Source organism: Perognathus longimembris, chromosome 12 (genome assembly GCF_023159225.1).
Source record: "Perognathus longimembris pacificus isolate PPM17 chromosome 12, ASM2315922v1, whole genome shotgun sequence".
In the NCBI taxonomy this organism is placed as follows: Eukaryota; Metazoa; Chordata; class Mammalia; order Rodentia; family Heteromyidae; genus Perognathus; species Perognathus longimembris.
The window spans coordinates 12,612,550-12,639,097 of NC_063172.1; the positions used below are offsets into that span (position 1 = coordinate 12,612,550).

At 47.6% G+C, this 26,548-nt stretch overlaps 1 pseudogene; it reads left to right on the forward strand.

Annotated features, from left to right (window-relative positions):
- The first annotated feature begins 4,542 nt into the window (after window positions 1–4,542).
- Window positions 4,543–24,632, forward strand: LOC125360577 (annotated as a pseudogene).
- Window positions 24,633–26,548: the final 1,916 nt, after the last annotated feature.

The window sequence follows — 26,548 nt, forward strand, 5'->3', positions numbered from 1 at the left end:
ATCAACACCGTGGAGGGGGCTTTCCATGGAAGGAGTAGGGCACAGAAAAGTTTCCATAGCTTGCCCAGGGGCAGAGCCAGGAATAAAACAAATACACTTGATTCTTGGGCTTGGATTCCGCCAGCCCCTTAGGGCAGCCCCAGTATTTTGCAGGAACAGAGGAGGCCATGAACACAAACTACATAGTTTTCCATTACTGGAACAAACACCCCAGACAAGTTACAAAGTGCAGAGGTTTATTTTACCTCACAGCTTTAGAGATTTCAGACCCTGATTTTTTTCTTGGGGTGGGTATGGGGTCTACTGCTTTCAGGCTTCTGGCGGAGGTGCATGGGAGAGGATGCAATCTGTGTATCTGCTTGCTGTTGGCCGGGGATTGAACTGTTTTCTGAAAGTTGAAGAACAGGAAGAGACAGTGGTTCCAGCCTCCCCTTCAAGGCATGTCCCAGTGACAGGAAGACGCAACTCTAGGGCCCACCTCTTAACGTTTCCACACTCCATGTTCCCCTCCAATAGGCCTTGCTGGGGACTGGGCTTTAACATGTGGGCCTTTGAGTCCATTTAAGATCCTGGGTACAGGCTGGGCACTAGTGGATCACACCTGTAATCCTAGCTATGCAAGAGGCTGAGATCTTGGGGTTCAAGGCCAGCCTAGGCAAAAACCAGAGATACTCCGTTTCTAACTAAGCAGCAAAGAGCTGAACTGGAGGTGTGGCTCAAGTGGTAGAGCACCAGTTGTGTACAAGGCCTTGAGGTCAAACCCCAGTATTTCCATGAAACAAAAAAGATGGAAGGGAAGAATGAGTGAGAGAAAAAGACCCTAGCTGCAGATACAGCCTGTAAGGGCAGAACTAAGGGCTCAGCATAATTTTCCTTCTATGATCTCACACATGAGGAAAACGGAAAACTGGGAATAAGAATGACTAACTGGGGCTGGGGATATGGCCTAGTGGCGCGAGAGCTTGCCTCGTATACATGAGGCCCTGGGTTTGATTCCCCAGCACCACATATACAGAAAACAGCCAGAAGTGGCGCTGTGGCTCAAGTGGCAGAGTGCTAGCCTTGAGCAAAAAGGAAGCCAGGGACAGTGCTCAGGCCCTGAGTCCAAGGCCCAGGACTGGCCAAAAAAAAAAAAAAAAAAAAGAATGACTGATTTTAAGGAGAGGGGGGCAGTTCGGGGAAGCATAAGAAGAAGGACTCGTGTTTACTTGTTTATATAATTTGGTAATTCTCAATTCTTCAAGTAATGGTAGTTTTGGCAAAACCCAAAACCTTCCAAAAGACTCAAGGATGCTGTTCTCTGTGTTGGGCACAGATGATCTGGGCCATGCCCAGTTCTAAGAGGCTGCTCTTTCCCCTGAACTCTAGGATAATGCCACAATATTTGCAACTCCTTGGTTCCTTTGGAAGATTTGCAAAAGCTCTAAACACCTCAACCCAGGGCCAACCGCTGTGAAGCCTTTTAACAGGGTAGAGATGGTGGCTGAGGATAACTGGGATTATAGGGTATGGCTTCCGGCTGGTTCTAGGATAACCAGGCTCTCCTCAGACTTGGTGCATATGAGTGTCCAAACTAGAGGTGGCCAGCAGCATACACAGTGGCAGGTGCAGGTATATCTGTGGGTTACCTGTAGAGACCCTGAATTTACTCACTTGTATCTGTGACTTACCTGATAGAAGGGCAAGATCTCAACCCAAGCAGACCTAGATGTTTTTCTCTACAATTATACTGGTAGTTCTATTGCTGATGGAGGTCGAAAAATCGGATGGGACAGCTGTCAGAGAACTTACAGGTGGGCTGTTCTCAAGCTGGGTTTTACCTACAGGCTCAGTTTATGGGTTTCCAACAGAATTTCTGAGCTGATGTGATGGAACATTGTGTCCTGGTCACCTCAGGCGTACGCCGGCACACGGCAGAATCAAGCTGTTCCTTGTTTGTGATCTGTAAGGACTTCAGAGATAAGCTGGGTCATCGCAGAGGTCACCCCGAGTCCTCCTATTGTGCTAGTTGGCATTGCTATTGATGAAGGTGTGGAATGCATTTCACTGGGCGCTGAGGGTGATTTGGGGGCCATGCAGATGCACATGTTTGTGCACAATTAGGTATTATTTTTACAATGTATATTGCGCCAACAATTCATTTGACAAAAGGGAAGTTCAAATATTAACGCAGTAAAAAAAATGCCTTTGTTAGAAAGACATGATAAACGTTATCAAGTGTTATCAGATGTCTACAGCTTAGGATATGTGCCCATAGTGGCTGAAATGAAATTCAAGGGGCCAGATGGTGTTTCAGAATTCAGAATATTCCAGGCACCACTTGACACCCACGGAGGTGATGGGTGGTGGGTGGGGGGAAACCAAGCATGCCATTTTTTCTGCAGTTAAACTTACAAATAGTCCCCACAAGTGAGACAAAGCCTGTGAATAGATTCACATTAATTCAGGTCAAGATTTGCAGCCAAGTGAGTTCCAAAATAATAATGATAATAATAATAATAATAATAGTTGCTTCTCTGTTGGTTTTAACCTGTAATAAAAAAAAAAGGCCGAGACACAGAAAAGTCACACTTTATAATGTACAAAATGCTTTCTCCCATCTTATTTGTGAGGTAGGTACCTCCATGTTGTGATATATCTGAGGATCAGATATATCAGCTAAGTCCATATCACACAGTCCATAACCAACAGGGGTCACGATTTCAATTCGCCGCCTCTTCTCTTTCCAGTCTTGGGTCTCTTCACAACACAATCCATGCATCATCTGATAAATGCAGAGTCAAGACTGAGGAAGCTGAATTTTTGACTGTTTCCTGGGAGAAGAATTGCTCCCCTCCAGGCACCCGAGCAATCTTGAGCATTCACCAACAGGCCTGGAAGGTAGAGGAGGAGAATGAAAGGGAGAGTCCTGACCTTGTAATGTTGAACTTGAAATGCATCCAGGTTCTCTGAACCACCCCAGGCTTATGGGAGTCCGGTAGTATTTCCAAGGAGCCCTTGCCTGTTGCTTCTTGAATTCCTACTACAGAGCATGCCTACTGAGTGCCAGACACTCCTCCCTAAACACTCTGGGGGTATTACTACTACTCAGTCTTAGATGGTACCCTGCATGGAGCCCTGATGAGCCCCTCTCCTCCCCTCCCCCCACAGGAGGGAGGCCTTTCCTGAAGATACCGGCCTGCTAATGAGCAGGTCCAGTTACGTGTGAACTTTGCATGCCCGGTGTCCCAGAAATCCAACTGCAAGCACATGCAGCTGTTGTGTTTTGGTGATACAATCTAGCAGTGGGGAAGTATAAGAGCCGGCTGTGTTAAGGAACCGCAGTGGGTGGGTGTGGTAAGAATGTAAAATGGAGGCGGGAGTGGGGAAGGATGGAGGCCAAGGTGAAATAAACCATGGAGAGCCTCTGTTCTCCCTAAGGAGATTAGACTTTGTTCTCCAGGCAATGGAGAATCTTCAGGTACTCTTGAGTAGAGAAGCAACATGGATGTATTTCCCTGAGCAACTTCTCATTTGGCTTGGAAATCAGAAGCTGCTTCCTACATTAGGTGTCAATCAACCTAAAGCAGGAAGCATGGCTGGGTGTCACCAGCAGAGATGGCCCGTTCACCGGGACAAAGCAACCGTGATGGCAGGCAAAAGCACAGGCACATTCAGGATTCACAACATCTGAACCAAAATAAATCACTTTCCTGCAGTGAACGCCTACTGAACGTGTGTGTGCGTGTGTGTGTGTGTGTGCGTGCGTGATGGCAGCATGTCCTGCAAGGAAAGTCTCAATGTAGAGAGGGAATGGAGGCCCATCCTGGTAAGCCCAGGAGGCCCCCGTCCATCCAATCCATCCCTGAGTTCAGGCTCGCTAGGGTGGGGAGGGAGCCGGGAGGGAACGCCGTGGGCGCTAATCCCAGGACACCTTCCTTGCCTTGGCTCCTGCTCCTCTGTTTTTGCGCTTCCCTCTTTTTTCTTCTGAGTCACCAATCAGAAGTCGCGAGATGGAATTAGGGGTGGATTTGGGGAGCAGGCTGAGGCCTTCTGCCCTCTGTAGCACAATGGGTTTGTAAAGCCCGGGAGAATTTCCAGACAGCTTGGGCAAGCTGTCAGTGGACCGGGTGGGATCCCACCGAGCCTTCCTGTGGGGGCTGGGATCATCCATTTGACAGCTCCCATCAACCCCTGCGCCCTGACAAGGGTGCCTTCCTGGAGTGCAGAGGTGACTACTGTAGACTAATGGTCCCCGTGAAGGGCTGCAGGAAGGAAGGGCGACTAAAGCATGGCAGCAGGTGCATAGATACCCGAGTGTTCAGCACCCGAGCGGCAGTGCTGAGCGTGGGGAGGGGGAGGGGCTAGAGCTCAGTGTCCCATCCTTAGGAGCCAAACCTGCCTCCCACCCTCCAAAGGCATGTCAGTAAGCGTGAGACCGCCAGGAGAGGCGAGTTGGGGTCACCACGTGGGGCTTCTCTTGGCCCAGCCACAAATAGGACTGGCCAGGATTAAAACAATGGTGGGGGCGTTTGGGGAAACAATGTCAAAATCCAAGGGACAATGGCTCTTTGCCTATGCCATGCTGATTTCCAGGAACTGGCCAGGGTCCCGCAGGTATTGGTGTGACACTGACCCCGCTTGCTCTACGTAAAGCTTTCTTTCTTCTTGCCTCTGGGCACCTACGCGGAGACCCAGCACCTGAGAAGCAGCTCTCCCGCCCTCACGCCTGACTCCAATCTCTCTTTTATCTCCAAAACTGCAAAATCACACGGGTGGTGCTCCCCTCCCCCCTCCCCAAGAGCCAGAGCTTTCTCTTCTTGCTGCCTTTAAACACAAGCAGACGGACTTTGCTTGTTTGAAGATTTTGTTGTTGTTGTTGATCACAAGTAGTCACAGTGAGGACATAGCAGAGACCAAGATAACCCGCATGGGGAGGATATAAAGCGTGGGAAGGCCTGCACAATAGGTGTTGGGCAGGTCCACCCTGCGGGTGCCAACTACAACCTGGGGGAAAGTACTAGACAGTCTGAGGCGGGTCCTTGTGCCGCCACTGACAAGCCATGGACTTTGAGCCAGTCAGCTGCTTGGCCCTGTTCACCTTGCTAGGAAGGATGCCTTGAACGTTGTAACGGAATCACAGCCTGTCCTGCTGACTAATGCAATGACCCCTGACATACAGCAGCAGAGCCTGCCTGATTCAAAGGCCTACAGTCCTCAAAAAAAAAAAAAAAAAAAGCCAACCCTGGTTTGATTCCCCAAGGCCAAGCCTGCCCTACTGTGTCCTACCCTGCCCGACATGTTGGAGGAGTTGACGACCTGAAGTTAATGCCATGTGTTCTAGGTTTTCAGGACTGCCCTCCACCACATCCATCCACACACCCCATTAAAAACCTGAGGTCTTGGGATACCCATGCTGCTCCCCTTGAGCCTGCCTCCTCTCCCTCCAAAGAGTGCCTGCCGTATGCTCTACTTCCACTCCACACTGAAAAATCAGCTCCTACTTAACGTCTGCTCTATGCCGTCCTTGAATTCTTTCTCTAATAAGGCCAAGAACTTTCTGGACCAGGGATCTGATGACTCCAATCTGGTAAACAGTCTTGCAAACACAACTCCGCATCCTGTGGATTGTACTTTTGAGGTCCAGGTATTTGGTGGGCAGAAAAAGAGTGCTCAGAAGAGTGTAAATGGGTGGCTGGGCCCAGCTGATAGATGTATTTCTCAACCTTTTTTCTTTGCCACTTCTGGGGCTTGAACTCAGGGCCTGAGCACTGTCCCTGGCTTCTCTTGTTCAAGGTTAGCACTCTACCACTTGAGCCACAGTGCCACTTCTGGCTTTTTCTGCATATGTAGTGGTGAGGAATCGAACCCAGAGCTTCATGTATATGAGGCAAGCACACTACCACTAGGCCATATTCCCAGCCCCTCTCTTCCTAAACCAGTGGACAGGTTCATTCTCTGACTTCCTTCTCGTCTTAAGCCAATGAGAAAGCAGGACTTCTGACTTCCACAAGTGGCACGTGTACTATGTAAATTCCCCTGAGACTCTGCCTAGTCCCAGCCCTCGGTGGCACTTCACCGCACTGGCTCCACCATGGAAACATTAAGAAAATGCTGGGCATGGCTCTTAAGTCAGGAAGTGAATCTGGGTGTGCTTAGTAATTCTTTTTTTTTTTTTTTTTTTTTTGGCCAGTCCTGGGCCTTGGACTCAGGGCCTGAGCACTGTCCCTGGCTTCCTTTTGCTCAAGGCTAGCACTCTGCCACTTGAGCCACAGCGCCACTTCTGGCCATTTTCTGTATATGTGGTGCTGGGGAATCGAACCCAGGGCCTCATGTATACGAGGCAAGCACTCTTGCCACTAGGCCATATCCCCAGCCCCCCTTCAATCATTTTGGTGGGAAATGTTTTGTCCCTGTAGGAAGAGGTTCATGATGGATGTTTTTTGCCACTAGGCCATATCCCCAGCCCTGCTTAGTAATTCTTAATGGAAATATAAATCCTAGGAGAACAAAGTCATTGCCAGGTGTAAAAACTGTAAGGGCTAGAGCTGGGTATTGTGGCACATAGCTGTCATCCCAGGCCCCAGGACTGGAGGAAGAAATGTCAGACACCACATACACAGGGTATTTTAGTTGCTCAGCATGAGGCTGGGAGGGAGACTGAATTGAACAAGACCTGGCTCTGCCGGCGCTGCTGTGTACGGCTGGACAGCGTGGGCTGCCCCGGCTGGGGTGGGGCTGCTTAGGTTTCAGTCCCTGTGCCTGCCCCTCCCCCGCCGTCCCAAGCAATCTGGAGCCCCACCACACCTCGGATCTGAAACGTCTTGCTGAGTTCAGAAGGTGAGGAGGGGAAACTCAAGTCCCCTTTGTATGTGGTTTCACGTGTGTGTGTGTGTGTGTGTGTGTGTGTGTGTGTGTGAGAGAGAGAGAGAGAGAGAGAGAGAGAGAGAGAGAGAGAGCAGTCCAGTGAGGTGACTGGCAATGGATGTGTGGAATGGGGGTGAATTAGCAGGCGTGTCCCCTGCCTTGCTTTGGGGAGTCTGTAGACGTGTGACTTCCAGTGTTGTGACTTCCCTCCCTGCCACCATCCAGTGCCACCGTGAATGTGAGCCACTAGAAGCAGCACTTACCAAGGCTGCACGAACTGAGTCCCTGCACTTTATCTCCGCGGAGCCTCAATGTCACGGATGGGTCTGAATGGCATTCTGTTGGCCCCGACTGCCACCATGAATCGCCTCCAACTCCGTGGCTTGGACAGCACACCACCACCTATCACCCCAGTTCTAGAGAACACAAGTCTGGGATGGAGGGCTTGGCAGGGCGGACTTCCCGGGGGTCCTCGCGCCATCTTCTTCCGGGGCCTCCTGCATCCTTGGTACTTGTGGGTCCCCATCCTCCCCTCTCATACCGATGCCAGGCAGTGGGGTGGGAGACCCCCTCAGGGTCCTCATTTTAACCCAGTCACCTCCAGCAAGGGTCTGTGTCTCCAAATATGGCCCCTTTCCCAGGGAGCTGGAGCTGGGGCTCCAGATGATGAATTTGTGGGGTAGGGGAGCACAATTCAGCTCAGTACATCCACGCAGGGGAGGGGCTGCGCGCTGGAGCAGCAGCGAGGGGGCTGGACAAGGACAGGCCCTGCCCGACAGAGCCCTGACCAGAGCTGTGGCTCAGTCCTTCCGTCCAGGCCACAGGGCTTGTGTGTGGATGTGGCGGGGCTGGCGTGGGAATGACCTTTGCAAGTGTCATAGCAAGGCGGATGGCGAGTCTCCCTGAGACTGTCAGATGGGGGGGGCAGCAAATGAAAAGAGGACATGCTACTGGAAGTTGCTGTCCACCCCCCACCCCACCCCCCCCAGGACTGCCCTGCTAAGAGAATGCCCACCGTCATGCTTGAACTCAAGCTGCACACGGGCTGGAGAGAAACGGAGTGAGGTCTGCTTCGCCATTGAGATGGGTTTTGCACTGAGTTTGTTGTATTCAGGCTTTTTGTTCTTGTTGTTTGGTTCTGGTTTATACCAGTACTGGGGCTTGAACTCAGGACCTGGATAGTCCTTAGCTTTTTCATTTAAGGCTGACATTCTATCACTTGAGCCACAACTCCACTTCTGGCTCTTCTCCCCCCACCACCCCCCCATTTTTTTGGTATTTAATTGAAGATAAAAGTCTCATGGACTTTTTTACTTGGGCTGGCTTCAAGCCTTGATCCTCAGCCTCCTGAATAGACAGGAGTTACAGGTGTGAGGCCCCAGCACCCATTCCGCCCCTTCTTTCCATGTGGTCCTATTCATCAGAGTGAAAGTAATGATAGCAATGAGTAATTACTGCATTGATTGATTGAGCACCGGAGCACAAGCGGCTTATACCCGAAGCACGAACTTCCTCCATCTGCACAACCTTAGAGAGATGGAGTGGTGTTCATTGACTCCAGAGCCTAGAGATAAACAGAGAGTAGCTGTGAGCTCCAGGACTTGGAGCTAGCCCATGGTCTGTGTGTGATGCTATGGTGTAGCGCAGAAAGGCCTGGGAAGCAGGGCCTGGGGCTGGAATTTGAGCAGCCAGGCAGGCCGCCCTCACCTCTGCATGCGTCCTTCTGTGGGCGAAGGGCCCTGATGGAGATGGATTGGATTCCAGAAAAGGCGACACTGCTTCCTCAGCTCACGAGGTGGGGACTGCATTGAAGGCAGTTCCAGCCGGGTCTCTGCATACAGACAGCAGTAAAGGGGCAGTGGAGGAGGGAGGGATCGTTACCAGGGGCAGCTTTGGCTCTGCATTCACTTTCCTTGGTCAAAGAAATTGGATTTCTCAGGAGGTTGAGAAAAGGCACATTGGTAATAAAGTTCAAGGAGATGGATTGTATTTGATGTTCCGATTGACATTCCGCCTGTCTGACAGTCATAGATGGCTGAGGAGATGCGAATGTTAGCCCTATCCCCAGGGGGCAGTTTGAGTCGCTTCTAAACAAACCTGAGAAATAATCACTAATTAGCCTCCTTTTCCAGGGTCTCTGCCAAGAAGTCTGATTTTGATGGGTTTATTGAGTCCCCAAAGTCAATTGTGGATGCCGGGCACCTCAGTCTTCAGGCCTGCACGGTTGATCACCAGCTTAGTGAAGCTCAGAAGCGTCTGGCTGACAAAAAACAAAACAAAACAAACCATATATATATATATATGTTACAGTGGGCTTTGAAGGACTCGTCAGTCTGCTGCCCCCTCCATCCAAAAACTGCTCGAGACAATGGACATATATCCATCAGGATATTTCCCCTTAAAATATTAGAAACGACATTCAGTTGACAAAATACACTATGAACTGCATGGTTATGAAGTTAGTTCATTAAGCACAAACACATCAAACAACACCAATACCAGACAGTTAAGAAGGTAAACATGCTCGTATTTAAAATCATTTATGTCCTCTAGGGTCTTTCAAGAGTGCAGATCTGTTCGTCTGCAGCCCCAACTCCCATTCTTCCCTAGAAATCTATGTTCCCAGCAGCTGTGTGGCATGCGTGCATAGAGCGGTGACTAACCTGTCAGACCTCAGGTGAAGTCACTATTTTACCCACCTCAGTTTTCTCTGGCCAAATCTGGATACAGCTAGGCTCATGGGCATCTTGAGACGATGTGAGATTCAGCCAGGAAAAATAGATCAGTGCCACATTGGCTCAGGCATTTCAGCACTTGCAAGATGATTGACTCCAAACTAGATGACTTTCTAGAACTACAGCAAACCCCCAGGTGGGTGGAGCCCTTTTGGACTGTTACCTTTTCTGTGTCATTGAGCCCTTTCAGTCAGGCTTTTATTCCCAAAGTGTCAAGAATTCCTTCGCCCCAAGCTATCTTGTCATTCACCAGTGGCCCACCCATCCCTGCACCTGTCACCTAGCCTTGCTAGTCTGTTTGGCCTCTTTCTTCAGCCTAGCCCCTGGTCCGCTTTGTCAGGCTAATTGCTGCCACCACAACCCCATCCCCTCCCACATCCCGCCATGGTCCTAATTTCCTCCCAGCCTTCAGGCTTAATAGCGGGGAGGAGATTTTACGAAGGCAGGCTTTTCCTCCCTGGCTTTACAGTGGACTTACCTGTAGCCTACCTCCTCTCTGCACATGGACTGTTATAAACAATAAATATCTCTCCTCCCCGAACTTGTGAGTGCTGTAATTAAATAGAAAGCCACATGCCTACCATCTAGCTCCACACCTGTGTTGTTAACAAGCAAGCCACTGAGGAACCACACCCCCAAGGCCATGCAACTAGCGAGTGGTATACCCAGGAGAAGCCCCCAGACTTTCTACCCTCCTAGCTCAGTGTTCCAGAAAGCAATGCTTTCTGTAAGAAAGATCACTGAGACAATCGTGGTCTCTACATCGAGGCTATGAGACTTGACTTGTAAATTTCCACTCCCATTTTCTACGGATTTAGAATTCAAACTATGATTGAAAAGTGTCTGGAATTTCACTTGTCCTAGAGCTGATGACAAGTTTATAACTTCGCTGACAGTTCTCACTGTCATCACTCTAAGAGCAACGTCTGCTGTCCCCGTTGTTCTTCTTGGGGAGGAGAAGGTGACTCCCAAGGGGACTGTCCAAGGGCGACAGAGCTGTTAGAATAATCCGAGCTGAGTGCAGGGCGGAACTTGCTACCTTAGACCTTTTATTTTTTATTCTTTATTTTTGCCAGTCCTGGGGCTTGAACTCAGAGCCGGAGCACTGTCAACTGGCATCTTTTTGCTCAAGGCTAGCACCCTACCACTTGCGCCACAGCGCCACTTCTGACTTTTTTTTAAATATATGTGGTGCTGAGGAATCGAACTTAGGGCTTCATGTATACAAGGCAAGCACTCTACCACTAGGCCATATCCCCAACCCACTACCTTAGACCTTTTATCACTTATGTCATTAGATCTACTTTCAAACATTGTGCTGAATATTGAACATCTGTTTGGACTAATGGGAAAGCTGAGTTCATGGCACATAGTAAGTGATCAATAAATACTAGCTATCTTTATCTCATAGGGTTTTGCAGCTGGTATATATCATCCTGTATCAAGCAATGAGAATGAGAGAATCATAGCAAGTGCTTAATACACACTACAATGCCTCTCTTGTTTCCATTATTTTATACATGATGATCTATAAGAGCCACAAAACCCTATGAGATTACAATAACTACTACTTGTCGATCACCTACTATATGTCACGAGCTCAACATTCATCACTGCCACAGCTCACAAATCCCATCCCTCTTCACAGCCCTCTCGGGGTCCGAACTGACATCATAGTTCTCTCTCTACTACGGGTCCTCACACAACACGGGATCACATGTCCAACTCTACAGAAGGTCCAATGGAAGTGTGCAGAGAGCCAGTGCTTTGTCCAAGGGCACCCAGTCGTGGAGAGTTGAAGTCAGCTCACCCTGCTCACTTTCAGCCTCACTAACCACTATGACCTTGGTAAAGTCCTCCACTGAGGGCAAACTATGAGCCGTGGGTGAACACGTTTCTGTGGGAAGTTCCAATCCGGTTGTCTGCGATGGTGCCCAGCCCTTCTGAGGAGGGATGGTTCGATCTCAGAATGATGACTCCGGGCATGGGTCAAGTTTGAGATGCCAGAAACACAGGGGGCTTCATTGTCCCTACTGTCCCCAGGGACAATGGGGGAATTATTTCTCTAGGTGCAGAAACCCTTTTGAAAGTGTCATGAGAGATTGTAGGAAGGTCTGAATGTTGTTTATGAAATAGCGGATTAGGAAAAGAGCAACACAAACTGTACCAGAGGAGGAGGTGTATAATTAGCAAGAACGGCAAGACAAAGGGAACCAGGAACAAAGCTGATTTCCATAATTTTTGTGTGTTTTGTTCTGTTTTCCTAAAAGCTTCTTTCGTATCTGTCTGTACTTTGCTATAAATATAGGCCAATCTCCAATTTTTCTCTCCAGGGTAGATTTTACTGTCTTGTGTGTACTGACTGTGTGAAATTGACCACTGGGGGCATTGAATTTGTCTGCTGAGGCCCTCTTACAGAATCTAGTGGGTTAGGGTCACTGCCCCTCTCCCTTGTCCTCTGGTCCTGGGTCCACCCATTGGCTGGAACTAATTAAAAGCCAGAGAATCCTGGGTGACACCGTGCTTTAGGGGCAGCCACAAGAGCGTGGAGGGGATGGCAAGAGACGCTGGAGGTGGGAGCCAGGTGGGTAGATAGAGGTGACCCAGTGTCTGTTCTGGGGGATCTGAAGAAGAACTGAACCTGGTTTGAATTTGGTTCACTGAACCCAGAGTGGAAGATGTGCAAATCCACGTCCAATGTCCTCCAGTTGTTCCAAGGCGAGGACCCAGGCCAATATTATCCACGTGGAGTGGAACTGTGGGTGTGGTCTCCCTCTGGGCCTGGTTCTTCACCATGAGATGAGTAGGTCTTGCTCCCTCCAGGAGACTCAGCCCTCCTTGCATACCAGGATTCCCCCAGAAACCTTTGTGCCATCTGCCTACCTAAGCCTTGCCTTGGGAGCTTCCTTTCCACTGGGCGTGGTGTGGGCCTGGACACTGGTGTTTGACAGTCACACACCAAGCTATTCTCAGACTCAGCTGGGATTGAGGAGCGTGGGGCTGGACCCCGGCCTCCAGCTCTGGAGTTCTTCTTCCAGGGCCTACAGGGCTCTCCAGTTCTCAAGTTTTCTTTCTCTCTGGAAACAGAGAGAAATCAGCACTTGAGTGAGGTTCTGAGGGCACATTAGGGAGGATCATTTATTCCTCATGGCCATCTCTAGGTTGTCATAGTTACCATACCTTATTTTCATAGTTAAAATGATTGAAGCCAGCCAGGGTTTATAGTACTTCAATAATATACACTGCGTGCCTCCCATGTATCAGATGCTGTTGTAGAGGCTGGAAAAACAGAGGAACCAAGTAGACCAAATCCCTGCTCTCATTGAACTCAGGACCTAGGCTACGAGACAGATAATTAGAGATATTATAAAATCCTGGCTGATTAACCCTTGTTAGTTATTTTTAGCATGCCCTTTTCTTGTAATCTCAAAATCTTACAGTTTGGATGATAAGTTGTATTTTTATCCCATAGACAAACAAACAAAAAAGAACAGTATAGATGGTGATCAAGGCAATCAAGTAAAATGGCAGTCTCCTAAAAATCATGATGTGCAGACACGGGCCTCTTCATGTCGTTGGGGCAGGTGACATTGCGAGCATTTGCCACTGGCCATGCAGACAGCTGAGCGGGCTGTTCCAGGCAAGAGTGGGAATCTACACACGTGCCCGGGGGTGGATAGATAGTCCTGGTGGCCAGTGATTAGCAAGTGTGTGGAAGTGGATGGAGCTGAGATCTCAGAAGACAGCAGGATGGGTCTGCAGGGATTTGTGGGCCATTGTCAGGTTTGACTTGGATCCAAACTGAATGGAAAAGCTTCAGGAGGGTTTGGGCTGGGGACAGTCATGATCTAACTCAACCACAGGCCATTTTGCTGCTTTTCCTCCTGCTAGGGAACATTTGGCAATGTCTGGTGACATTCTTGGTTGTCTCAATTGGGGAAGCGCCATTCCACTAAATGAACAGAGGCCAGAGATACTGCTTAATGTTGTACATTGCAAAGCATCATGCCCAACTTCTCCTTAACGCAACACCGCAGTGCTGGGTGTATGACACCCATAGAATGGCTGCTGCCGTACACAGAATGGCAGCTCATCAACACTTTCAAGGAGATTTCCATGCCATCCAGCAGTACCCCTTGTGGTTAGGTATCCAACATAATTGAACATAAGGACTCAGATATTTCCGTGTCCATCTTCATGCCAACACTACTCACAGCAGCTAAAACATCAAAGCAACCGGAATGTTCATCAACTGATAAATAAATCAACCAAATATCTGTACACACATGTTGCCCTATTACCCAGCCTTTAAAAGGTGGAGAAATTTGGGGCATACTATGAACATGGATGAATCTGTGTGAGTCATGCTGAATGTAGCTAAGCCAGTCACAAGGGGACAAATACGATGTAATTTCACACATATGAGTGCATAAGTGGAGCAGTCAACTTCACCAGGAAGAGACCATAGAATTGTGGTTGCCAGGGGCAAGAGGACGGAAGTGGTAGAGAGTTGTTTCATGGGTACAGAGTTTCAGTTTCATAAGAAGAAAAATGGTTCAAATATCAGTCGCAGGATGCTGTGAATATACTTAACACGACTGATCTGTGTACTTAAAAATGGTAGGATAGTAAGTTTTATGTTATGGGTGTGAATAAATTAGAAATAAAAGAAAATTAATTGAAGAAATGATCAATGAAAGTGAATGGACTGTTGGGTGACAGTTATGGGAGGCAGGATTCTGCTCTGCTGTGGTCCAGACGAGAGATGACAGTACTGTGGATGTGGCAGGTGGCGAGTGGATAAGAGAAATAGATTGGATTAGGTGTCTTTGGATGAGGAGGCAAAAGACTTGCTGATAGTTTGCATGTGGGGATTTGATGATGGCCCTCCATCGCTCAGCTGATTCAAATCCCAGAAGGCATGGCTGACTCCTCAGCTCCTACTCCCACTCCTTCTTCAAACATCACAGCACGGAAGAGGAACTTCACCGGGGATACAGCATGTGTTCTCACTTTGGTCCATTTCCTGCTGACAACCACGTCATAATATTGACTTTTAAGATGCTATTTATTTCTCAGAGCCTTAGACTTCAAAACATGGGTTTTCGTTCAGATCATGGCACACGGAGCTGGAGCTGCTATTTCTACCCGCAGCTCTGTTACACTGCATCCTTTGCAACTGTGTGTGTGTGTGTGTGTGTGTGTGTGTGTGTGTGTGGCTTTCATTGTGTAAATTGCTTGTGCTGTCCCGTACAGTCAGTAGGTGGAGATTACACACCTTTGTTTGTGTAGCAGCTGCAGAAAGCCCTTGCTACACCTGGAGGGGGCAGCCGGCAGGGGATACCCTTCTGGAAACTTTGTTTTTACCTCTGTGCCTTAATGTTTAGGTTGCTAGGATGCCAAACCAACCGCAGAAAAGAGCCCTCCGTGGTCACCTGGGGCCCAGTTCAGTGTGAAGAGCCACAGACGCCAATCGTGCTTCTGTGGCCACCAAGGTCTTTTGAAGAGGTCACATAGGAACCAAATGCATGGCTACATGGGTGTTTCCCTTTTTCTTTCTGGACTTTTCCTTACCTGGTCCAAGGGATTAACCGTCTTTAGCTGCTGGGTGAATTCTTCATCCTCTGTCTTAGTGCAATCCTCTCGGAGGTGGGATTGATTGATCTTTACAATTCAGAGGCCTTGGGTCGTCTCTGCTCGGCACATAAATGTGTCAAGTGTGTGTGTGTGTATGTGTGTATGTGTGTGTGTGTGTGTGTCCTCGTTGGAGGTGGTGATGAATGGCGAGACCCAGTCATCTCTACCTGTTACTCATAAGGACTTTCCTCTCCCCTTTTCTTCGGGCTAAGTTACATGAAATTGATGTTGCTTCTGTAAGGCAGGTGTTTTCTTGGGCCAATAGTAACATTAGCATCACTGGGGAATTTGTTGGGATTGCAAGGACCCAGAAATACAGAATCAATTCAAATTTAAAACAGCTCCGGGGAATTCTGCCGGGCATTCAAGTTCGAAACCAAGGGGAAGTCCCTGGGATCCAGTCTGCCAACCCAGTGACTTTGGGAAGCTCGCTTCTCTTCTCTGAGCCTCTGCCTTACTTAGGTGGCAACATCAGCATGGCATATGAGAGCGATACGGAACTGACCTTTTTCCAGTAATAACTCGCTTTTTTGTGACCCATGATCTATTAAATGCAAGTTGTTGGAGCTGAAAAGAACTGTTTTCGATACGTTTTCTCGGAAGTGTTAAGATGACTGTTTTAGTGTGGGTTCTTTTTTGATTTTTTAAATCTCCACAGAAAGTCTGTATCACAGTGCTTTCATAGTGATTCAGAATCGTACTGCTCAGCAAAAAGGAAGCTGGCATCCATCTTTCCTGTTGCTTGAGGAGCTCAGCTGAATTTCTGCTCGTTGGACTTTGCACATATAAAGGGTAGGAGGACAAGAGGGCCTGGAAGAGGGATGAGGCTCTTTAGTGAAACACACAGAGGAGGACCGCAGCCAGGCCTCCCTGCCTCTCACCCCACGTTGCCAAGCTAGAGGGAAGCCAGCTGCCACAGGTCTAGCTGTGGTTCACAGGTAACCTTGAGTGGCTCCATCCTCAGTTGAGATTTGATGTGCTCCAAGTTGTGTGCCTTCACTGAAGGGCTACAGGGCTGGGGACCGAGCATGGGTTCCAGGCCATTCTGTAGCTGTCTTGGTATCAGAAAGTTCTTGGGAAGAATGGCAGTTGTGGTGCTCTTTGCGTTCTTTTGCTTTCAGTTGCAGGCTGTGACTCAGGTCGGTGCTGTGCTACAATGGAGGGCTGTCACAGTTCTGCATTCAGGGGAGAAAAAGAGTTAACCTAAGGGCTGGGAATACGGCCTAGTGGTAAAGTGCTCGCCTCGTATACATGAAGCCCTGGGTTCGATTCCTCAGTACCACATCTATGGAAAAAAGCTGGAAGTGGCGCTGTGGCTCAAGTGGCAGAGTGCTAGCCTTGAGCATAAAGAAGCCAGGGACAGTGCTCAGGCCCTGAGTCCATGCCCCAGGACTGGCAGCAAAAACAAAACAAACAAACAAACCAAGAGTTGCCCTAATGTGGGCCAGTTTTAAGGGGAAGGAAAATGGCATGAGAATGGAGTGGCCACAGTAGCTGAAGAGGAAAAGGACCTGGAGGGACATGGAGAAGAGCTCGTGTGTGTGTGTGTGTGTGTGTGTGTGTGTGTGTGTGTGTGTGTGTGTGTGTGTTCTTCTGCTGCTGTTGCTAGGGAATTCCATTCTAACACACACAAAGCCGAAGCTCAGCCAAACTTGTTAGCTCTTCGGAGCTCTGCATCCGGGATGGTAACTCAGAACGAGAGGTAGCTCATCTGCCTCCCTTCCCCCTTGCCTCACTCTACAGAGGTGGGCTTCCCCTGAGCTGGTGAAGGGGGGAGAAACAGCACCGGGCTCGCTCTCATCTCCTGAGGACTCACTTTGCAAGGCTTGTTTCTCAGGCTACTGAAAATTCTGAACCAAGGAATCGGAAGGCCTGAGTTTGAATCCCTCCTCTGCTCCACAGCTGTATGTCTCAACTTGGAAAAGACGCAGGGCCATCAGTACATTAGTGTCCTTGCTTTTAAGCAGACATTGCAATCCCTTCCCACTTCCCATTGTGAAAATCCAGGACAAGCAATGGATTACTGAAAGCCAAGGGGACTGATTCAGCATCCTGGCTTCCATTCTATGAATAGACAGAGAGGGAGCTCAACCTTTTCTCCTCTCAGGGACAGTGCTGGGGTTGCAGATCAGCTTCAAGAGCTCAGGGTGGGATGTCAGCATTCAAGTCTGGACTGGGCTTTCTGCTAAGACTTGGTGTAATAGGGAGGTCAGATGTGGCCAGCGCCATTGTTAACTGTGGAGGGGCGTCAGATGGACACCAGGTCAGATTAGAGCAGAAGCCAACTCCATCTTCACTAAGATCTCCCCCACCCTATCCAGGGAAGTTCCCCTTCGCTGTGATAAGATTGTGTAAACTGCTTGACCACCTGAAGCATGGAAGTTTCAAGGAATATTCAAAGTTAAACCCGTGCCCTCCTATGAGTAGGCATATCCACCTGTGTCGTGTGAGCCCCGACAAATCCATGCATGCGCCAATTCTAACTAGAACGATAGGTTGGTTCAAATAGATACTATGAGACAGACTGTAACTCTATTGGCCACCTGTGTGAGGTCTAGTATGCTCTGTAAGTGTTGTATCCTCATTGGTCACCTGCGTGTGGCAAGTTTGACTGTGATGTTTGCCTTATAATCAGGCTGGAAGGCCACATGGTCACGCAGTTCCAGCTCCCGAGTCTGGGCCCTGATCCTGCACACGTGGTCGGCAGTTTCGACTCCCGAGTCCGGGCTGCGACCAAGGCCGGTCAGTTCACTTTTTGTTCACTTTTTACTTCCCCAATAAATCTGTCTTTTTGTCATCTTGTAGCTGGAGACTGTGTGGTGGACTCATGGGGGAACCACGAATCCCCTCCCTTGGGGGGGACCCCGTTTCATTGTAGCGAACCCCCACTCTACTTCATTGGGATATCTTTTGTTCAGAGACAATCTTGGTCTTCCCCACATCTCCCCCATACTTGTCCCTATCTAGAGTGCCCGCCATTGTTTTAACCAGTCAGCTCAGTTCCTTGGCAATTGCAGCTGTTTCTTGCTCCCTGACAGCTTGCCTGCTGAGTGATTCTGAGGTGTTCACTCACTGGCTCTCCCATTCCATCCTTCCTGCGGTGGGAGAAGTCTTGAGCTGGGTGTTGTGATTTGGACTGCGATGAATATAACGAATCCCAGAACTGACACATAGCTTCCCTTCCCTTTTCCTCAAAATGACCCAGCCCCTTTGCTCAGTTCTGCTTTGGAGATGAAAAGTAGGGAAGAAAGGTGCTGCCACAAGCCTGTGATTTTTGGCTGTGTTTCCATCGTCATAGTAGGAGACAGAGCTTATGTGTTTTGTTTTTTTTTGGCCAGTCCTAGGCCGTGAACTCAGGGCCTGAGCACTGTCCCTGGCTTCTTTTTTGCTCAAGGCTAGCACTCTGCCACTTGAGCCACAGCGCCACTTCTGGCCATTTTCTGTGTATGTGGTGCTGAGGAATCGAACCCAGGGCCTCATGTATGTGAGGCAAGCGCTCTTGCCACTAGGCCATATTCGCAGCCAGAGCTTATGGTTTGTAACAGCCCTGAGTGAGGGCTGCTGAACCGAAAACGATGTAATCTCCCCTGTAAAGTGGGGGCTGATCTGGGTCACTTCAGAGGTCCTTTTCCTTTGATCTAGTTAATTCTTTTTTTTGGCCAGTCCTGGGGCTTGAACTCAGGGCCTGAGCACTGTCCCTGGCTTCTTTTTGCTCAAGGCTAGCACTCTGCCACTTGAGCCACAGCGCCACCTCTGGCCGTTTTCTGTATGTGTGGTGCTGGAGAATTGAACCCAGGGCCTCATGTACACGAGGCAAGCTCTCTTGCCACTAGGCCATATCCCCAGCCCCTTGAGTTGAATTCTTTAAGCAATAACAAGACATTCAAATTTTATCAAGGTATTTTATCAAGGTATTCCTTTGATTTAGTTGAGTTATATTCTTTAAGTGATAACAAGGCTTCTTTACATCCAGAACAAACCTTGAAGAACTTTGTGTTAGTCTGACTTTTTCTCACTGGAACAAATATATGAGAGAAGCTGTTCAAAGGTGGATAGATTTACTTTAAGCTCACAGTTTCAATCCATTGTGGTAAAGAGAACAAGGGGAACATGGTAGCCAGGGGGCAGGAAGAACAAGAATGAGACAGAGACAGAGACAGAGAGAGAGAGAGAGAGAGAGAAAGAGAGAGAGAGAGAGAGAGAGAGAGAGAGAGAGGAGCAGAGCTGTCATTAGCCCATGCTATTTACATTGAGGGCAAAGCTTCCTACGCTCCTTAATTGTCTCTGGAAAAGTCTTCACAAATATACCCAGGGGTGTACTTTGTTAATATCCTAGACACTTGTAAAAGTGATCAAGTTGACAATTATGAGTAACAATTACAAACTTTCTATATTATAATTTTCTATATTATCTACTTATCTCACTCTGTACCATTTATTTTTACCAGCCAGACCATAACTATTGAAACATTTATTGAGAAACAACGTGGCTTGTACTATACAGATGGGGTCCTAACTTTTTCTTATTTGTACTAAAGTTGGGAGTAGCAAGAGATTCATATACATAAGAAAACCAGCACATGGAAAATTGATTAAATGCCAAGAACAAAGTAAAAATCGCATGTCACAGGACTCCTAGTCAAGAATAACATTTGACTCATTAGAATAGGGAAGTAGATTCAGGAAAATGGGCCTTGGAGAATGGAAAGTACCTCTATTTCATTAGGAGAGCGCAGGAAATGTCTCCAAATGATGGGATCGTGTGAGCAAAAGCTCCTGCTTTTGACCAGAAAAGACACAGCTTATTTTAGGGGGGAGGCAGCCCCTCTCCCAACGATGCATAGGCAGAATGAAGAAAAAGGGTGATCAGATATATTGGCAGGAAGGTAAATTTGAGTCAGATTAGGAAGGATCTTGGGCCAGCAGTGTGGTCGAAGTGGCAGAGTGCTTGTCTGGCCAGTACCAGGCCCTGAGTTCAAACCATACCCACACTCATCCCTCACCCCCATATCACCTTAAGATGGGGGAAGTTCAAGTAGATATAGACACATACAATAGGGGAATTACGACTAGATCCATATCTAATATCAACCAGTTATTACAATAGAGATTATTGTTCAGGTCTGTATTTAATATTCAGAAATTATCATCAAGGAGAAATTTGGTGAGGCTGGGTGTAAAGAGGTCGGTGAGGTAGGCCAGTTTGGTTGGAGAGCTAAAGGAGGTTTCAGTGCATGCATAGGGCTTTATGTGCTGCTTAGAGTTTCCATGTATCCATTACTATTGTATCTGGCACAGAAAGTGGCGTGGATAATTCCATTTACAGCTGACGAATGGAAGGCTGGGAGTGGCTGACTTATTCACAGTCACCCAAGAACTGGACACTGGGTGGGAGGTGTTAGCCACCAAGCCGTGGCAAGCCCACCGCCAGCCTTCTCCACCTTTGTCCACCTCTGGCCTGACTGACGACGCTAAGGCGGTCTTCGTGTGTGCTCTGCCCAGCTTCCCTTCTCCATTTAGTCCGCTCCAGAGCCTCACATGTGAGCCAGGATAAGGTTTTGAAAGATGTTGATCAGACTCACTACCCTCTTTCTTAAAACCTTCAGTGGTTTATCACTGGCCTTAAAACAAAGACAAATTGTTCAACTATGCCTCAAGACCCTGTAGGGCCAGGCCGGGCTCACCCCTTCAACTGCAATCCCTGATTTCTTGCCTTCCATCCCTCCAGCTACTATCAGTTTTCTGTCTTCCACTGCAGGTTCCCTCTGTCCTTCCTTCCTCATAGCCTAGCGGTCCACTTCTCATCCTGAAGATCTCAAGGAGATAGTTGTTCATGAGGGGCACCCGTGGGACAGATTATCACCCTAGGTAATGCTATTACCTCTGCCTTTGAATGGGAGGAAGACTGTAAAGAACAGAAAGATGCAGAATAAGAGAGAGGAAGGTTTGACAGAATTTGTAGGTTGCTGGCTCTCTGCCTTGGAAAAGAAGATTGAGCCAAAGAATCCTATTTCTCTCCTCGGCATCTGGGGGCCTTATGACATGGCAAGCTCGAAGCCATGACCCCAAAGTCTGACCCCATGCCAGGCAGCGCTGAAGGACTTCCAGGTCCTGGGACACCGGCACTTCATGCAGTGAGGAAGGAAGGAAACTCCATCTGCATCTGGTTATGATATCTCAGCCAATCAGGAAGGCAATGACGAGCACGATCACTGCCCAGAGTTGTGGCCTGTCTGACCCGAGGCCAGATTCTATCTATGTCTAAGCTGCACCTCAGCTTTCTTATTTGTAAAACGCATTCTTGTAATATTAATCCGATGAGTTGTGTTAATTAAAATTCCTCTAATGTAAAGGGCTTAGAGAAGTCCGTGATGCATGATAATGCGTACTAAGTGAGAACTATTGCTATCACACTACTAGGACTACTCTGTAATATCGTTGTGGAAATATGATTGCTGTTCTACTACTGCTGCTCATGTCAGTGCTGCCCCTGTCGTTGTGCTATTGTTAATTGTCACCTGTGCTCTGCTGGTATTTTGTTAATACTGATCCTATTGCTGCTGCGACTATCACTACTGCCACCACCACTAATAGGCCACTCCTGCTGATACTACTGGTATTACTACAATAATACCACTACTATCATCACTACTACTGTTAGACAGGTACTACTACTACTAGTAGTATTACTATTACTACTACCTCTATTAGACTTGCAATGCCATTGTTAGAAAATCCAAATCTTCATGGTTTGGCTCTTCTGGAAATGATAGGCCATTTCTAAACCCATCCTGCATTCTGCAAAGGCCTACACTCAACATCTGAGCCTTTTGAGTGACTCAAGGCAAGGGTAGAGTGAGCAGTACATTCTGGGGCCTTGAGCCATTCACAGAACCCCCTGCCTGCAGTCTGAATATCATAGAACCAACTTACAAATACTGATCGGTCTAGGCATTTCCTTGCATGTTGGTCTCTAAGCCTTGGTTAAGGACCAAGGAGAGTTGGCAGAGATGGTGTTAGAAAATAGGACCCCTGCTGCTTGCTTAGGAAATCTGGAAGGAGGCTATTTCATCAGCGGATAGACTAGGAATACATAAAAAGTTCTATGTAGGGGAAATCACCTAATTTGTTCGGGAAGAAGCATCCTAATTTTATAGCACCCCAATTTAAAGGAAGAGATGCAACTGTGTGGGTGGGGTCACGGGTACCTTCTGTGCCCATTACCTGTGTAAGGTGAGCGTCAAGTGAGATGGTACAGGTGTAAGTTGGAGTCTCTTGCTTTCCAATGGTTTTGGTAAATGACAGATGTTGCTGTTATTATTAAATGTTAGCAGCTCTGTGGGAGGTGACCTTGCCAAAAGGTTCAGAATGAGGATGCCAGGCAGCAGATGAGGGTTCAGCACTAGCTCAGCCCCTTTCAAGCTGGGGGTCCTTAGGTGAGTTGGCCTTTAACCTGGTTTCCTTCTCTGTGAAATGGAGATAATTGGGCTCACCTCAGAAGGTCCTTGTGGGGATTCAGTGAGTGACTAGATGCAAAGAACGAGGGGAGGTGACATTCCAAGTGCACCCGTGGAACTATTTTTATAGCCTAGTGGCCAACCCCCAGGCTCCAAAGATAGATCACTGGCTCTAGTTTTGGCCCTTTCAATTATTAGCTTGTGATCTTCCACTACTTCACCTTTGGGTGTTTTAATTTCCAAGTTATAAAATGGAAGTGATACTGGCCGCCACTTCATAAACTCTGAAGTGTGAGTCTTCTGGAGGCAACACAAAGGATACCACATGTTTTGTTATTGCTCTTATTTCCCACAGGTTGATCTCTGGTGTTGATGACTAGAACCGGCCTTAGGTACAATCTGACCCTGAAGAGTGACTTTTCTAGCCCCTGGTGGCACTTATATGTGAGGATGGGACCTCCTCTCATCTCAAGAGATGATCCTGCTGGCCAGCTCCACCACAGTGGTCACCAGGTCCCTGGTGTGGTGACATTGTTTCCCAGGGGGAGAAATGCCTTGCCTCTTTGCAGATAGAGAGTAACAAGTAGGAAGGGACAGCACCAAAGGGTCCTAAACGTTTCTTAGGGTCCCTGAAAGCTGGTTTGGCAGATTTCCCCCTCCATGCAAATGCAGCTCAGAAAATAACATATGGAGAGTCCAGTTCATTGCCTGTGGGATTTGGGCGGGGGGTTGGGTGGATTTTCACCTGCTTTTCTAAGGATTGCCTACAATTTCTCAAGTTTTCTTCTTCCTTTCTCACTGGACTATTTTCCTTCTTACAATTATTTGCGTGTCCTTTGACCTGTACTGGATGTTCTGGCTGGGCTGGACTTGTCCAGCAGTGCCTCAAGCAAGATGACTATAATTAACAATATATTATATCCTTCAAAACAAAAGACTTTGAATGCACTCATCATAAAGAAGTGATACAAATTTAAGGTCACGGATATGATAATTATAACCCTGAGTTGATCACTAACCATGTTTACTTGAATGAAAATGTGATGCCAGTCTTCAAAATTATGTAAAATATCATGTGTCCATCAAAAAAAGTTTAGAAGGTGTTTGACGAGGGGCTGGAAATATGGCCTAGTGGCAAGAGTGCTTGCCTCGTATACATGAGGCCCTGGGTTCGATTCCTCAGCACCACATATACAGAAAATGGCCAGAAGTGGCGCTGTGGCTCAAGTGGTAGAGTGCTAGCCTTGAGCAAAAAAGAAGCCAGGGACAGTGCTCAGGCCCTGAGTTCACGGCCTGGGACTGGCCAAAAAATAAAAAAAAAAAGAAGGTGTTCGACGAGGAAGCGGACGAGTCGGTGCTGCTGCGGCGGGAATGGCGGAGCCACATGCCAAGACGAGTCAAGGAAGGCTACAGAGAGGGCGTAGATGCTGGCAAAGCAGCTGCTCTTCAACAAGGCTTCAACCAAGGTTACAAGGAAGGTGCAGAAGTCATTGTAAACTATGGACAACTTAGAGGAACGCTGAGTGCTTTGCTCTCCTGGTGCCATCTGCACACTCACAGTGTGATTTGGATCAATAAAACACATACTCTTCTGGACGCACTTGGCCAGTGGGAAGCATGTGTACTGCAGCGCCTGAAGGCCGTGGCTGCCAGGCCCCAGGTGGGAGACTTACTGGACTCAATGGAGGGTATGGATCTTGGTCACGCCATCAAGCCGAGGAAAGGCTTGCTGAAGTTACAGATGCAAGACTGTGTGAATATGGTGCTGAGCGGAACCAAAATGCTGACAAGGCTGCACTCACATTTGGAATGCTGCGGGACACAAGGGCACCTACTTCCGGAACCTCCAAGCCTCACATGGGTTTTGGAACAGACAGCCAGTTTAGTGAGACAGCTGGGAGTACCAGTAGATATATTACAGCACCTCAAACAACTGTAAATGCCGTCTTTCTTTTTTCTAGTCAAAGAGTTTCCCAAGGAGGCAGCCATGAGCATTGAGCACTTCACCTCTAGGGACCTTCCTGCAGGTTTAAAATGTCCGCCACAGGAGCACAATTCAACTAATATAACCTTCTTTTTCCATAGTGCAATTTATCATAGTGTAAGGTATGCTCAGGAAATTCTAGTTATTGTCATTTTCAAATTTCTGATCAAGCTCTAGCAATTTTAGATCATTAGCAAAAGAGAATTAAATATTTTATCCAAACTAACACTACTTCTTGTTTGTGTCAACATCAAATGATAAAACCTCCTCACCAGCTAGTCAGACCAGAGCTGCCAAAAACAACACAAATAGGAGCCAGAAGTGGAACTGGATCAAATGGTACAGTGCTAGCCTTGAGTAGTAATATTACAATATAATGTTAAGGCCTGAAAGACAAAAACCTATGTGTCAGTACTGTTTGACTTAAAGTTTATTAGAGGAACTACAGAAAATAAAAAAATGGAGCTAGGCACTGGTGGCTCATGCCTGTTGTAAACCTAAGCATTCAGGAAACTCAGATCTGAGGATAACTGTTCAAAGTCTCTGGAGGCAGGAAAGTCTGTGCGGCTTTTATTTCCAATTAACCACCAGAAAACCAGAAGTGGTACTATGGCTCAAAGTAGTAGAGTGCTAGTCTTGAGCAAAACAGCTCCGCGACAGTGCCCAAGCCCTGAGTTTAACCCCTACAACCAACAAAAAGAAAAAGAAAAAAATGGAAATAGTTTAATAAGCAAGTTACTAGTTTCTAGCAGGATTTCTGGGGTGTGATCTTGCTAACAATAAGAAGGCTGGTGGGGATGGGGATATGGCCTAGTGGCAAGAGTGTTTGCCTTGTATACATGAAGCCGTGGGTTCAATTCCCCAGCACCCACATATGCAGAAAATGGCCAGAAGTGGTGCTCTGGCTCAAGTGGTAGAGTGCTAGCAAAAAGAAGCCAGGGACAGTACTCAGGCCCTGAGTCCAAGCCTCAGGACTGGCAAAGAAAATAAATAAAAAATTTTAAAAAAGTTTATAAGTTAATTTTTAAAAAGATAGATGTATAAACCAGATTTCCCAGGCTCCTACAAAGAGAACTCTTAATCTCCCAGGCACATTTTACCAACACAGTGTCTATATGAGGCAGAATTTCCAAGACAACCTAGGTTCCAAATAGACTGGTTGTCTCTATGAATGTTTGTCATATGCCCTGATTTGGGGTTCAGAAAATAATATACTGGAATCACAGATCATATGATTGCTAATCCTATTGCATTAGGACTGCTTGACTAATTTCCTAGGGAATTTCTGCCTTTAATAAGGACTCCTTGGGAGCAAATACCCTCGTGTAAGAGGGTAAGAATTTGTTTTGTTTATTTGTTTTGTTTTTGTTGCCAGTCCTGGGGCTTGGACTCAGGGCCTGAGCACTGTCCCTGGCTTCTTTTTGCTCAAGGCTAGCACTCTGCCACTTGAGCCACAGTGCCACTTCTGGCTTTTTCTGTATATGTGGTGCTGAGGAATCGAACCCAGGGCTTCATGTATACGAGGCAAGCACTTTACCACTAGGCCATATTCCCAGCCCCAAGAGTAAGAATTTGAAACACGATATATGCTGTTGTGGTGCTTTTCTATCTCATTATAGTGCTTGTAGCACCTTTATGCAAAAGCAAGCTGTCTTTCTCTGATTGGACCATGCCAACTTCACCTTTCCTTCTCTTAGACCCTTAATTTCTCTCTTGGCTCTCGTTATATGTGTATTTGTCTTTTGGTCTTCTCCATGACATGTAAATTCTTTGGGGGCTTGTTATTAATTGTATCTTCCTGTCCTTGGGAATTAAAAAAATGAAACCATAAAAATCTCAGACAGTAAAGGATGATGAAGATAATCCATTTAAACGGTGCCATTAGACAT